This window comes from Bos taurus, chromosome 18 (assembly GCF_002263795.3).
Source record: "Bos taurus isolate L1 Dominette 01449 registration number 42190680 breed Hereford chromosome 18, ARS-UCD2.0, whole genome shotgun sequence".
Lineage (NCBI taxonomy): Eukaryota > Metazoa > Chordata > Mammalia > Artiodactyla > Bovidae > Bos > Bos taurus.
This window is the reverse complement of record NC_037345.1, coordinates 25,787,538-25,802,663: the sequence shown is the minus strand read 5'-3', so window position 1 is coordinate 25,802,663 and position 15,126 is coordinate 25,787,538. Positions and strand designations below refer to the sequence as shown.

Sequence of the window (15,126 nt, the reverse complement as noted above, 5' to 3'; positions counted from 1 at the left end):
CGGGGGCTCAGTTGCAGCACCCGGGAGGAATCTGTTGCGTCATGCCAGATCTTTTGTTGAGATGGGAGGATTCTAGTTGTAGATCATGGGCTTAGTTGCTCCTTGGCATGTGGGATCTTAGTTTCCTGACCAGGGATCAAACCTGCATCCCCTACATTGCAAGGCAGATTCTTAACCACTAGACCACCAGGGAAGTCCTCCTTTCTTATTATTAGAAAACGTTTTAGGATTTTATGGCTACAGAAATGATATGTGCATGGACCTATACTCCGGTCCTTGTTTTCTTTGAGGCCTGCATTTTATATATATTCCCTCCACCCCCAGGCATTCAAAGAAGTTTTTCATTTTCCTACTTGCAGTGAGCTTCAGCATGGCATTCTGTCCTTTCTTTTTTTCATTCACATCATGAAATACATTTTTTGAGGTAGTCCATTGATTTATAACTTTGGGGCCACTTGTCTTGGTAATCCCCTTGATATCTATCCTACCCCCCAAATTATGTCATTTTTCAGGATGTTGTCTATCTAGAAGCTTGGTGTAGCCCATGATTCTGCTTGTTTATAATCTGAGAGTTCTGATTCTTCCACTGAAATGGAATCTGACAACATAAAACACAAGCAAAATGGGCTAAGCATACAGCCTTCACTTTTAACTGAGTCTGTGCCTTTGCTTTACTTTACAGACAAAGGTCTGAATAGTCAAAGCTATGGTTTTTCCAGTGGTCAGTATCGATGTAAGAGTTGGACTATAAAGAAAGCTGAGCGCCGAAGAACTGATGCTTTTAAACTGTGGTGCTGGAGAAGACTCTTGAGAGTCCCTTGGACAGCAAGGAGATCAAACCAGTCAATCGTAAAGGAAATCAGTCCTGAATATTCATTGGAAGGACTGATGCTGAAGCTGAAGCTTCAATACTTTGGCCACCTGATGCGAAGTATTGACTCCTTGGAAAAGACCCTGATGCTGGGAAAGATTGAAGGCAGGAGAAGGGGACAACCGAGGATGAGATGGTTGGATGGCATTACCAACTCGATGGACATGAGTTTGAGCAAGCTCTAGGAGTTGGCAAAGGACAGGAAAGCCTGGTGCGTTGCAGTTCATGGGATCGCAAAGAGTCAGACATGACCGGGTGACTAAACTGAACTGATGCCTTTGTTACTAAAGCAAAATATTTTTATTTACAGACTTACTTTCCACCCCCACCTCAAACAATTCTATTCTTGCAAGTTTTTACCTCCAGAGGGAATCAAGCAAAAAAAAAATGTTTATATTGACCTATGCATTGATTTAAATGGCTACGTCACAGTTCAGTTGATGGTAGTGAAAAAACAGAAAGGGGGAAATAAACCTCCATCATATGAAGCACATAATTTGAAGAAAAGAAATTATTTCTATTGAATTAAACAATTCAATTATCTGTGTGAATGTAACTTTCCTTATTATTAACAGAACCCAGAATGAAATACTGGGGACATATGTTATATGCACAAAGCTTGGAAACCAGAAGTGCTTGGGCAACCAGGATAAGAAATGATGTTTTTCAGCTGAGCCTTTGTTGTTGGATATCAGCTCGTGGAGGTGACAGGTCCATTAATCAAGGGACACTTACATGCAGCAAGCTGAAAAGACAGGCTTGAATTGCTGAGGATTCATTACAGGAAAAATAACACTTATAAAAACCTCTAAGCAGAGCATCCTTATCAACGAAGAAGAGGCAACGACTGTGACATCTATGGGTATACGATTTCCAAATGGAATTTCAGGATGGAAAATAATGGGGAGGGGGGAGAATGAGAAATATTTACATTTCAATGGATGCCAATTCAGAAGGGGTGTGTGTGTTTACTCATTCAGTCCTGTCCGACTCTTTGTGACCCCATGGACTGTAGCCCGCCAGGCTTCTCTGTCTATAGGGATTTTTCAGGCAAGGTTACTGGAGTGGAGCCATGCCCTCTTTCAGGGGATCTTCCCAACCCAGGGATTGACTCCAGGTTTCCTGTATTGCAGGCGGATTCTTCACCAACTGAGTCACCAGGGAAGCCCTATTCAGGAAGGTAGTTGTTTGCAATCACCTAATATGCTTTAAATCACCATGAAATGAATCGCAGGTGTTTTCCTTGTTTGGCTTTGACTGTGGAGCTGATGACTTTTCACTGGGCTAACGGGCCTTCTCCCCAAGTGTTCTGGCTACTTATTTAAGCATTGTGTGTGTGTGCACTCAGTTGCTCAGTTGAGTTCAACTCTTAGCGACCCCATGGATTATAGTCTGCCAGATTCCTCTGTCCATGGGCTTCTCCAGGCAAGAATACTGGAGTGGGTCGTTATTTCCTTCTCCTGGGGATTTTCCCAACCCAGGGATTGAACCCCCACCCCCTATCTCCTGCATTGGCAGGTGGATTCTTTACCACTGAGCCACCAGGGAAGCATTTAAGCATTATTAGCATTTTGTTTCTGGCAAGTTTGTTTTTTAACTCTGTATGTTTGAAACTCTCTTGGACTTTGTCAAATAAATTGAGCCTATCCAAACAAAACATATCCTCCTTTATGTAACTATGTTAGGCATAAACGAGGTACATCTTTAAGCTTACAGGTTAAGGCATATATGTAATGGCAGATAAAATATAGAAGTCAGGCACAGACCTGCCTCATAAGTCCATCATCCATAACTCACTACATTCTTTCATGTTGTTATTAATAATACCCAGAATCATACCTTTCTTCAAAGCTGTCTCCAAGACTTGGATTCTGATTCTAGTCATAAAAAGACTGCCCGACTTTACTTCTGTAGCTTTTATCGTTTCGAACACTTCTAGATTATAAATTTTTCAAGGAAGCAGTAGTCTGCAGGTGATACATACTGGCAGTTCCAGTTTAACCTCCATCTCCATGGGCACATATATTCTTGTCAGTACAAGTGGCCTTTGTACAGCACAGAGAACTCTGCTCAATGTTATGTGGCAGCCTGGATGGGAGGGGAGTTTGAGGGAGAATGGATACATGTATATGTATGGCTGAGTCCCTTTGTGGTCCACCTGAATCTATCACAGCATTGTTAACCCGCTATACTCCAATATAAAATAAAAAGTTAAAAACAAATCCAAGCAGCCTGAATTTTCGTTTGGAAAATATAGTCAGTGCAGTGCAATGGCTCAGTTTCAGTGTCATACTATATGCATTTCTGGGGTTACACAAAAATAATTCCTGCATGTGTATTGTATTCATCAACAGTTAGCAAGATTCTATCAGACCACAATAAGGTAGGATGAATAGGAACAGGTTTATAAAGTAATGTGCTCTGCAGATATAGGTTAGTATTACTCGCAAAGCTAATTACACACTGCAGTGGGATCTCCCTTTTAGAGATGGTTTAAATGTAGGACCAATTTGTCTCCTTCCCACTCAAAGATGTACTTAAGAGTCTATAAAATACCTACGCTTTTAAATGTTTGCTTTGCCCAGAAAGTCATTTCAGGAGCATAGCTCTGGGGATAGATTATAGAAAAATTCAGTGTCATTCTTCAATATATGCTCAATTAAAAAAAATTATGTATTAGTTCAAGTTGGTTGGTTGATTCTTATTTGTGGCAACTAGAAAGTAATTTAGAAACCAAATACCAGGTTGATAAAAATTTTAGGTCAGTGTATTTTATTGGAACTTACACATGAGCATTATTTAGATCCTGGAGTTTGCTATTCTGCTGCCTCACTCAGAATTGTCCCTAATAGTTTCTACAGTGTCAATTGGCAATATTTGGATTTTGACATTTCTTATCACACTTCAGTGAAGGTAAAAAAAGAAATTTGAAACAAGTACAGTTTAAATTAAATATTTAGCATGTGGTTAATTGAGGTATTAGAGTTCCACACCACAGGTGCTTCAAAAGTATGTTTCCTCCCAAAGTAAAGATTTAATCAGGATGGCAAGCAGTAAACTGATTTTAAAAAAGAAAACAGGAGTACACAGGAATTGTTTTGTTGCTGTCTTCATTTCAGACCTCCTAATTGGCTGCTTCATATATTTTCTGAGGTTAATTAATTATTCCATTACCAGGTTAATGGAATTCCCTGGTTAATACCCTTCCCTGATAGCTCAGCTGGTAAAGAACCCGCCTGCAATGCGGGAAACCCCAGTTCGATTCCTGGGTCGGGAAGATTCGCTGGCAAAGGGATAGGCTACTCACTCCAGTATTCTTAAACTTCCCTGGTGGTTCAGCTGGTAAAGAACCCTTTACCCTCTGCAATGCGGGAGACCTGGGTTCGATACCTGGGTTGGGAAGATCCCCTGGAGAAGGGGATGGCTACCCACTCCAGTATTCTGGCCTGGAGGATTCCATGCACTGTGTAGTCCATGGGATCACAAAGAGCCAGACGTGACTGAGCGACTTTGACTTGATCTCGTTTCTTGCTGCCTCATAAAATAATTAAGTTTGAGGTGGCTCTGTGGTAAAGAATCCACCTGCCAATGCAGGAGCCGAAGAAGCTGTGGCTTCAAGCCCTGGAGTAGGAAATGGCAACCCACTCCAGTATTCTTGCCTGGAAAATTCCATGGAAAAGGAACATGGTGGGCTACAGTCGACGGGGGCGTCACAAAGAGTCGGACATGACCGAGCCCCTCTGCCTTTCTCCTCACTGCTGCTTCTGTTTACCACTAGATGGCGCTAAAACCAGGGTTATAGCCGTCAGGGACTCAGGACTAGTTGGGAGTCCAGAGGGCTGGAATTTGATAACTGGAAGATCCCTTCAAAGGTAATCTGTCCAGCACTTCCGTTTTATCATACAAATGAGGAAACCGAAACTCAGTGAAAATGAGTAATTTGTCAAAGTCACATAGACTTCTTCCTATTCTCCTCCTCCTCCCCTCCCTCTCCATTTCCTCTCCTGTCTCTTCCTCTCTTCCTCCCTTGCCCCCTTGTCTGCTCCTCCTGTTAATTACTGCTGCTGCTGCTGCTAAGTCGCTTCAGTCGTGTCCGACTCTGTGCGACCCCATAGACGGCAGCCCACCGGGCTCCCCCGTCCCTGGAATTCTCCAGGCAAGAACAATGGAGTGGGTTGCCATTTCCTTCTCCAATGCATGAAAATGAAAAATGAAAGTGAAGTCGCTCAGTCGTGTCCTACTCTTAGCGACCCCATGGACTGCAGCCTACCAGGCTCCTCCGTCCATGGGATTTTCCAGGCAAGAGTACTGGAGTGGGGTGCCATCGCCTTCTCCCCCTGTTTATTACTAGCTCCCTCTATAACCTCATCACCTGAGGAGGGATATAGCTCAGGGAGTGATGATCAGATCTGCTTTCCAGAAGGAGCATTCTGGCAACTGCAGGGTACCATTGACCAGGTACCATTCATTCATTCATTCATTTGTTCATCCAAGAAACAGGTATCAAATGCTTACTTTTTGCTTTGCACAGAGCCTGGGACTGGGAATAATTAAAAACCAACAAATCAGATAAAGATTTTACAAACTCACATTCTCCTAGGGAATACAGAAATGGAAAAAAAAAAAAAGTCACATTAATAGCGGTGATGACAATACAGTCTGATCACTTGGAGGAATTCACCATCAGCTGCATGAGGACTTTAAAGGGAAGGTTTCGGTGAGATAGTGTTAGAGGCCGAGGACACATAGGGTCATGGAGGCTGAGAAATGGAAGGAAGGGCTTCCAGAGAGAGGACAGCATGGGTGAAGGAGGAGAGGCTGCTGGAAGCAGCTGCTGTGGCTGATGCCAGAGGGCACAGGGCGAGGGGACAGCTGGTAATCCTGGAAGGAGGGGACCGGTGTCTGAAGGTTTCATCTGAAGTGCTGGGCTCAGGGATTTGCTCGATCTGGTGGGACGGCCCAGGAAGGAGGAGAGCTCAGAGAATGGTGTGGGCAAATGTGCTTTCCAAAAGAGCACCCTGGCAGCTGCGTGGAAGCCCTGAGGCAAGGAAGGCCGGTGGCTGGTGTCCCAGAGACGCGAGTGCGGGGTGGGGGCGGCTTGGGGCTGCGAGGGAGATGTCAGGAGTGGGACTGACCACCGTGTTCTCTTTGAAAAACAGAGACCGGGTCTGTTGTCGATATCCTTAGAGGGTTGTGACGACTCTGGTGCTTGAACTATTTATAAAGCATTGAAGAAGTTGTTTTAATTAACCACACATATTACTTGGATAACATTTCTGAAATTATTTTTAGAATGTAATTCAAGGGTGTTCCAAGTTGATACACAGAAAATCCTCCTGTAGAGCAACCCCTCCCCCACCAGATTTAATGGGATTATGAACACACGTCCCCATCCCCCTCCCTCCGCACCAACTAATTAGAACTAGGAAGAAACAGACCTCACCTCATCACCACCACCAAGCTCCTCCTCTTCTGGGTCATGCCTCTGATGTTTCCCTTTTATTTGTCCAAGTTCTGTTTTCACCACAGCACTTTTCTTCCAGCTGCTACCACTGATGGTGGCTGAGGGCATTATCTCTCTCTCCTGAGCAGCCTAAGCGGGCTGCTTGCTGGGGAGCTGTGCCTTTCCTTGTAGTAGGCTTGGCACAATTTGGGGCGGGGGGAAGGGGCTTCTCTGAGCAGGCCCTGAGTTGCCCCTTGCCACTGGAGGGTTTTGTCTTTTTAAGAATTTCCCAGTCTAGAATCACCCTATTTCCCTTTTGTCCCATTCAAGCACTCATGAGTTTATTATTACGATTAAGATCTCTTGGCGTCCAAAATTTGAAAAGTCCTGTGAACTGAATCCTATTTCAAATATGCCTGGGGAGGGGGGCTGTGAGTAGAGAGCCAAGTCCTGGGTAGAATGAGGAACCTTTAAAAGTCCGAAGCACGTGATCATTTCTTTGTTTTGTTTACATAGGTTTCCCAGTCTGGGGTTGTCTTTAAGAGGCAGTAAAAGCTCCCATTTACTGAGGGCTTACCCCGTGGCAGGTGTTTTTATATTTTGTCTCTAATCCTCCGGGATCTTCCCCTGCTCTGCTCTCCTCTTTGGCTCCCCTCTCACCCCCAGGCCTCACTCTGTCCACGTGTGCTGGGGCTCTGGGCAGGTCTGCAGAGAGTGTTGACCCTCCTCATTACAAAGGAGGAAACTGCAACTTGGGTTATGGGCTCCGCTCCATTACTCATGTGTACACTGAATACGTACTTAGTTTATTTATTATTATTATTTATTTTTGGCTGTTCTGGGTCTTCAAGGCTACAGGTGGGCTTTTCTCTAGTTGTGGAGAACAGGGGGCTACTCTCTACGTGCGGTGCTCCAGCTTCTCATTGCGGTGGCTTCTCTTGTTGCAGAGCAGGTCTCTAGGGTACTCGGGCTTCAGTAATTGTGGCTTCTGGGCTTATTTGCTCCACAGCAGAGGGGTCTTCCCAACCAAGGATCGAACCCATGTCCTCTGCATTGGCAGGTGGATTCTTAACCACTGAACCACTAGGGAAGCCTGAATACGTACTTAGTTTAAACAGAGCAGTTAAGGGAGGCCTCTCTGAGAAGGGGGCGCTTGAGCTGAAGGGTGGGAGGGAGCCACCACAGAAGGAACAGTGGAGCTCTCAGGCATGGGCTGTCCTGAGGAGGCCCACCCTGCCAGCATCGTACCCAGAAGCTTGTCCTCACTCTTTGATGATCTAAACACATTACTGACTAGTCTTCCTACTCCCTGAGCCTGAAAATATTTCACCTGTAGAAAAGGGTTCTTTTGATCACAGGGCACCTCTCTGCCCTCCACTCTGCTGTGAACATTGTCATGCGTGTCCACTGGGAAGTGCCAGCTGCTCAGACCACAGTTTTGGCCACCTGTGATGTGACGTTCCACCGCCTCAGTGGAATGTGGAAATCTTTGCACCATATGGTTTTCTTTACTCTCCCCCCGTTGGGCTCACTGGAGCTCAGAGAACAACTATTGACCCGACTGTGAATGTGCTTTGCATTAAACCTCTTGAAGTGAAAGATGAATGGGCAGGACTTCTAGTTAGGCCTGGAGGCGAGAGCGTGTGCATTTATTTTCATCCCTTCCTGAACCCAAGTGAAATGACTGTACTAGGATTTTAAAAGTAAAACCCCACGAGGATGAAGATAATAGAAAAGGAAACAACGGCAGGCTAAAAGATGTCCAGGAATCTGGACTTGGAATCACCTAGCACCGAGGGGTGGGATGGTGAGGGTTTGGGGATCAAGTGAGAGTCTGAACAATGAGGCGCCTGGCGTTCCTTCCTCTCTTAGGTCTCAGAAAATTGGCACTATTATCCAACCTAGGCAGGAGACAGGATTATTCATTTCCAGGGAAATTAATCATCTCAAGAGAAAGGACCTAATGAAACTGACAATGAAAGCCTTCCAATGAAAGGTCCCCTCCCCACTTCATCCTTCTACAGGAAGTCCTCCAGTCACGAGCTCTTCCTACACAGCAGTTTCCTGGACTTTGTAGTGCTTTATCCTTAAATATAAACAGAAAGTCAAGGATAATCTCACAGGAAGTCTAACTCAAAAGTAGATACCACAATAAAACAAACAGGAGACAGGAGAGAGAAGACAGTCCAGGCATCAGAAAAGAGGGAAAGAAATCCTATAATTAATAATCCCAGAGAGATGAGATGCAAATGCACTCTTGAAATGTTATTTAAAAATGAATATTCAAAAAAAACAATAAAAACCTCTGGGGAATTAAAAATATAATGTGTGTGCTGGGATCAGTAGGTGAGTTGGAAGATAAAGTTGAGGAAATTTCTCAGGAGCTAGAGCAAAAAGACAGATGAAAAATAAAAAAGAATGGTAGAACCAATCAGAAATTAAGAAACAAAAAATGGAGCCAAAGGAATTCTAGGGAGAACCAATAAAAATGGAGGGGAGGAAAATGGCAAAGAAATAACACAGGAAAGTTTCCACCCCTGAAGTACAGGAGTTTCTAGATGGAAGGTCTCCTGCTATACGCCCAACACGCAGTTGCTAAGAGTAAGCAATACAGTGTAGTTGCTAAGACTCTTTAAGGAGTCATAGATCTCAGGTTTGTCCAGGGATTTTCAGTGTGTTTGTTAGTCAGAGATTTCCACTATTAAGAGGCAGAAGAAAAGTAGTTTCTCTCTCCCTGAATAAAGATTCCTCCTTCAAAAATTTCCCATTACAAACACGAGTGAATCACTGGAAATCCTTTGAATCTTAGCATCATGCCGTGAAGAACATCAAGCACTCATCCTAAGCACCTCTATTCAACATCTATTCTAGAAGCAGTGGGTTTATGTCCTTCCCTTCCCAAAAAACAGGATGCTAGCACTGTGGTTTAAAAGACTACACTGACTTTCAGATTCTTGGGGAAGTTACACTGTGCCTCAAATAAGCACTTGACTAAGCTGCGGATGTTTAGTTGCTAAGTCGTGTCAGACTCTATTGTGACCCCATAGACTGCAGCCCTCCAGTCTCCTGGGTCGGTGCTTTAAGACAATTCTCTCAGGATCAGCAAAGTAAATGCTTTCACAGATACACACACACAGTGGTTGATCTCAATTGATTTGGTGTGTGTAAGTTCTATTGTTATTATCTACAAGGTAATTCATCACAGTTAAACTGGTCTTTCGGGAATAAATTAATGCATGAAAACTGGGTATCTGATGTGCTTATTTACAACTTACCCTTTCTACCAAGATCACCCATTACAGAAACTGCTATGATTAAGTGCCTTCATTGGCTAACGGGTTTTGCTTCCAAGAGTGCAGCCCAATTTCTGATAATGGAGCTCCAGGTACATAACCCTCTAAAGCTTCTTGCTAACCTCTCTGTTAATCCCTTGTACCACCTGATCACTCAATACTACTATTGTCCGCTTATTATGTGTGTGTTTAGTCATAAGTCATGTCCTACTATTCTCTACCCCATGGACTGTAGCCCACCAGCCTCCTCTGTCCATGAGATTTTCCAGGCAAGAATACTGGAGTGAGATGACATTTCCTACTCCAGGGGATTTTCCCGTCCCAGGGATCGAACCTGAGTCTCCTGCATTGCAGATAGATTATTCTTTACTGCTGAGCCACCAGGGAAGCCCTTGTCTGCTTAATAAAAAGCCCTTAAAAAGTGGGTTACTGATCATTACATCTAAGGGGAGAATATTATTCAGATTCTAGAGTTAGTGCTTCAGTGAAGGGAGAAAAAGTTGAAATTAAATCATCATAGAAACATTCTTGAGAAGTTTAATTTTATGTGATTATTTTCCAGGTTGAAAACAAAACAAAGTTTAAGGTCACTGCTTCCAGGGAATCTAAATTCTTGAGTTTTTCTTCTTTACAGAAACACTTTGAAAAAGTATGTAAACCTCTGCAGTTTTTCTTTAAGGCTGGCTGAGTGTATCACAGGCAGAGAGTCCTAAGCTATGATGTCTTTGTTAAACACACTATGTGGTCATTCCCTGGGCTTCTGTTTAGAGACGCTTTAGTGGTCGGTAGAACTGAATGAGATTCGTGAGGCATCTTAACGCTGGTCCTGAATTTCAGCTCTCTGTGTGGTCCTCCTTCCCAGTTAAATCACGCCTGTTCATCTTCAGCTTCATGCTAAAGAAAACAAAGACTAAATAACAATCACTCCAGGACACCTCTTACTTCCCAAGGGCATCATAATAACCCATGAACACCCATGTGGATAAAATGAGCTTATAGCTTTAGTAGATGCCTTTAAACACATGGCTATTTCAGGACATTCTATATAAAATAATGACGGTAAAACTTTGCCTTCCGATTTATTTTTTAATTAACAACCAAGATGCCTCAATTATAGTTTTTCAGAGTATTTAAAAATTGTTTTGTAAAGGACTCATCTAGCTTCGGGACTTACTGGAAGTATGCACTTTTAAACAATAAGATGATGAAAAAGAATCTTCTCTTTTTCACCCACACTATTTGCAAATCCGCTTACAGGACTCACCTCCCCTGATTATAATAAAAATTGGGCAGCCCTGTGTGTACTGGACATGCACGGACTCCATCTGCAGTCACAAAGGAAACCAAACTCCTTTTTATTGGCCTTTTCTATACTTTGTTCATAAAAGAGCTACTGACCCCAGGTCATAGTCAAGCTCACAAAATCCAAACAAGTAGAAAGTTTCTCAGAACCCAGTATCTGAGTGTTTGATTGAGGAAGGAAATTGGACCTGTTGGAATGGAACACATGCGGACCGGTGGTGCAGCTCTGAATCGGTCATGGAGGTGACAGTTCTAATCTGCTTTTCTTGTTAACACCCAGATGGAGAGGGAGAGAGAGAGGAAGGACAGGCTGTGACCAGATTCGTGAAAGAGTCGGGGCCAAGGATGGACTGAATTTGTGCTTGTGTGGGGGGAGCAGTGCCATCCTCTCTCGGCCTGGGAGGCGGGTGTCCCAGCAGGACTCGGCACGCCAGCATCTGCAGAGAGGCTGCGTCTCTTAACATCACTCTTAGCCCTTCACTTTCTTCAGCAATCGACATCTTTACTTAGAAAGCTGAGTGCCTCGAAGAGTCCTCCACCGGATTGGAGACAGCTGGGAGGCCACAGGTAGAGAAAGAGGCTTCCTACAGCGCTCCCTGCTTCTCCCTGCCTGACTTCGGGGTCATGGTGTTCTCAGAGCAGCTGAGGACCCAGTGGGTGGAGGTCTTCCCCTACCCAGCCCTTAGCGGTCAAGGGCCTGCCCTCTCTGTTGGGGTGGGGGTGGGCACAGGTTTATGAGTGGATATGGGAGGTGCCTGCATGGTCTTTCTGGCCCCGCCCCAATTTCCTCTTCTATCTCATCTCCCCAAGGGGCAGGAAAGTCCAAAATATTTCCTCTCTTCTCTTTCTCATCTTTGTTTGGTGGGAATTCTGTGCTTTGTAGGGCCTCCCCTTCATTTCACAAATCTTTACTGAGCTCCTTCCACATGCCAGGCTCAGTCCAACTGCCCAAGATATGCTAGCAAATAAAACAGAGAAAGAGCTTCACCTGGTAGGACTTTGTTTCACAGAGCAGCAGTCCCCAACCTTTTTGGCACGAGGGACTGGTTTTGTGGAAGACAATTTTTCTACACACCAGGGGTGGGAAATGGTTCAGGATGATTCAAGAGCATTATGTTTATTGCGCCCTTTATTTCTATTATTATCATATCAGCTCCACCTCAGGTCATCAGGCATTAGATCCCAGAGGCTGGGGACCCCTGTCACAGAGGAAAACATATCATGAGCAACAGGCCCAACGCAGAAGTGCATCATTTAGTGGTTCAGGAGCGTTAAGTGCTGTGAAAGAACAGAGGAAAACCAGAGTGCATAGGGACAGCAGGAGAGCTGGGGGCAGAGCTGGAAGACAAGGGACAAGCTGGCACCTCCAATAAGGTCAGGGTGAGCCTCCTTGAGGAGAAGACATCTGAGAAGATGGGAAAGCAGGGAGGGAGGAAGCTAGGTGGATAATTTCCATGGGGAAAGAGTATCAGGCAGAGGAAACGCATCAGGCTTGTGCAAAGGCCCTGGGGGTGCCTGGTGGATTTCAGGAGGACTGGATTTCAGGATTTCAGGAGGACTGGGGAGTAGTGAGGACTTGGAGCAGAGAGGTCTTGCTTTTCCTTGGAGTGTTATGAGAGCCACTGAAGACTCTGAGCAGGAGGTGATGAGATTCGACTTTAATTTTAACATGGCCAGTAGCTCTGCTGTTGAGTTGAGGAGTGACAATAACACGTTAAGGGCTGGAGCTGGGAGACCAATCAGAGCCTTGCAGGAGCTCAGACAGAGATGGCGGGCGCAGTAGAGGTGGGGAGAAACGGTCAGGTTCTGGATGATATTCAAAGGTGGGACTGCCCGGAGCTGTAACTGAGAGGCTATGGGGTGTGAAAGAGCATGAAAGTCCAGGACGCCTGCAGTTTCCACTTGGGTCCCTGGAAGAAGGTGATTGTTCTTAGCTGGGCTGGGAAGACTGGGGAATGAAGCAGGATTTTGAAAAGATGAAAACTAAGGTTCTGTTCTGGACATCCTGCGTTCCCACTGGAATGTTGGGAGCCTAATTTACTTTATTTTTGCTCCCCCTGCTCTAGAATTCTAAGTCTTTTCAAGACCGAATGGACCACAGAGGAGAGGCACTGGGTAGAAAACTCAACAGGTGATATTTGAAGACCTCTACTTATAGCCTGGGTCATCCCCCTGGAAGCTGAAGATCCTGTTCTCAAAGCCTTTTAATTGCTTGGCTAAAGACTGAACACGTACCTTGTTCCCCACCAAAGCCGCTGCCTGGCAGAACATTCCAGGGCACAGGCTCTTGCATTCTCCAGTCTGGAAGCTTCTGCTTCCACGGCCTGACAGAGTGAGCCGGACCAGGCCATCATGTTCATGGTTCCAGCCCTACTAAGACTGGGCTCCAACAGCTGGGCCCTGCAGAGAGGGCGATGGAAGGAAGACCCTAGCACAGGCCAGAAGGAGGCCCTGGGCTGTCACGGGTGCCACTGGTCTGGCCCCTGCACTTCCAAAGGAGCTGTTCTTGCCAAACTCCAAGCCCCCTCCCTAGGAGGCATGCTGGCAATGGTGGGCCATGGCTTACAGGTAAGGAGCTGAGGAACCAGACCTTGCCCAGGGGCTCACATTGCTTTTAGATAAAGGAAAGAACCTTCTCCGAAAATGGAATATATGAATGTTTTCCTTCAAGTCCTGCAAACATGTCTGATGGTGCCAGATTTAGACTTTTCTAGTATCTTCTATATTCACAGAAGTTCTAGTAATGGATCAGATCTAACCCATAGAGTACTAGATTTTCCCTGAGTTCAGTAACCCAGTTCCAACATTTCCTGGTCATGGGACCTTGAGCAAGCCACTTAATTACTCTGGCTTCAGTTTTCTCATCTGTAAAGTAGGGTAATAAAACATAGTAATGAGGTAATGCATGCAAAGGGCATCACCCAGGGCCTTGTGGGCAGTAAATGCTCAATATGTGGTATTCACATTCTCCCTCTCTTTCAAGTGGTTTAGAATTAGCTGAAAATTCTTTTATTTAAGACATCTCAATTTGCCTGTGAGATAATTAGCCTTTGAAATTCTCACAATTCCTTGCACACAGTAGATGCTTCGTGATACTTAGAGGAAGTTGAGTACCACTGTGTGACCTGGTGATAGGATGCTGATTCTGCCCCATACTAGCTGAGTGACCTTGGACAAGTCACAAAATATCCCCTGACCTCAGTTTTTGGACTTACTAAGGTGGGAATAATGGGCTATCCATCTCTCACTGGGTTGTCATGAGGATTAAAAAAAATGGTAGGGGTGAAGGAATTCAATAAAGGTTCACGTTTTTAGTATTGTTGAACTGTCTTATGGAATTGAATTATGAGTTGGAATTGTTGAATTATTGTTGAACTGTTTTATTGTTTATTGCTATTGCTATTTGTTCTTATTGCTGATAAAATGGTGGAGTCTGGGATGAGGGTTGATTTGTTTTGGGTGATTCTCGATTTGCTGCCCTGAGTCACGTTAATTATTTACAAGTTCATTATCTAGCTTCACTTGACTGATTGATTTCTTCACTTGATAAATACGTATTGAATGTTTGCTCAGTACCAGGGCCCGTTCCAGGCCGTAAACAGGCTGACCGGATTCTCTGTCTTGGAGCTGGTATTCCTGGTAGGGGAGGCAGACAGGAAACCAGATGATTTCAGACATCGATAAGAACCATGATGACAATAAAAGATAGCGAGAGGGTGAGTGGTGGGGGGCTGGGGGTGGTCAGAGAAGGCCTCTTGGAGGAAGTGACATCCTTAAGACCTAAGGATGGACAGAAACCAGTCTTGAGAGAAGGGGAAAGGGGCATGAAGTATGTGTGGAGTGGTGGATGGGGTGTCCCAGACAGGGGAGCACCCAGAGGAAAGACCCTGAAATAGGGCAGCACCTGGCTGGCATGGTGACAGACCCGAGAGGTGGTGGCTGAAGAACAGAGGGCAGGACTTCCTTTGTGGTCCAGTGGTAAAGAATCTGCCTGCCAATGCAGGGAACACAGGCTCGATCTCTGGTCTGGGAGGATTCTACATGCCATGGGGCAACTAAGCCCGTGCACCACAGCTACTGAGCCCATGCTCTACAAGAGGAAACACTGCAGTCGAAGCCTGCACAGAGTAGACCACACTGTCTGCCACTAGAGAAAGTCTGTGCACAGCAACAAAGATCCAGCACAGCCAAAACTAAATAAATTTCTAAGGGACGGG

General features: G+C 45.0%; 1 long non-coding RNA gene across 1 annotated transcript; it reads left to right on the top strand.

The window, feature by feature from the left end:
- Positions 1–4,177: 4,177 nt before the first annotated feature.
- LOC132342813 (uncharacterized) lies at positions 4,178–14,207 on the top strand. The gene is made up of 3 exons (XR_009491332.1): positions 4,178–4,743; positions 11,190–11,476; positions 12,976–14,207. It is a non-coding gene; the product is annotated as an uncharacterized lncRNA (long non-coding RNA).
- Positions 14,208–15,126: the final 919 nt, after the last annotated feature.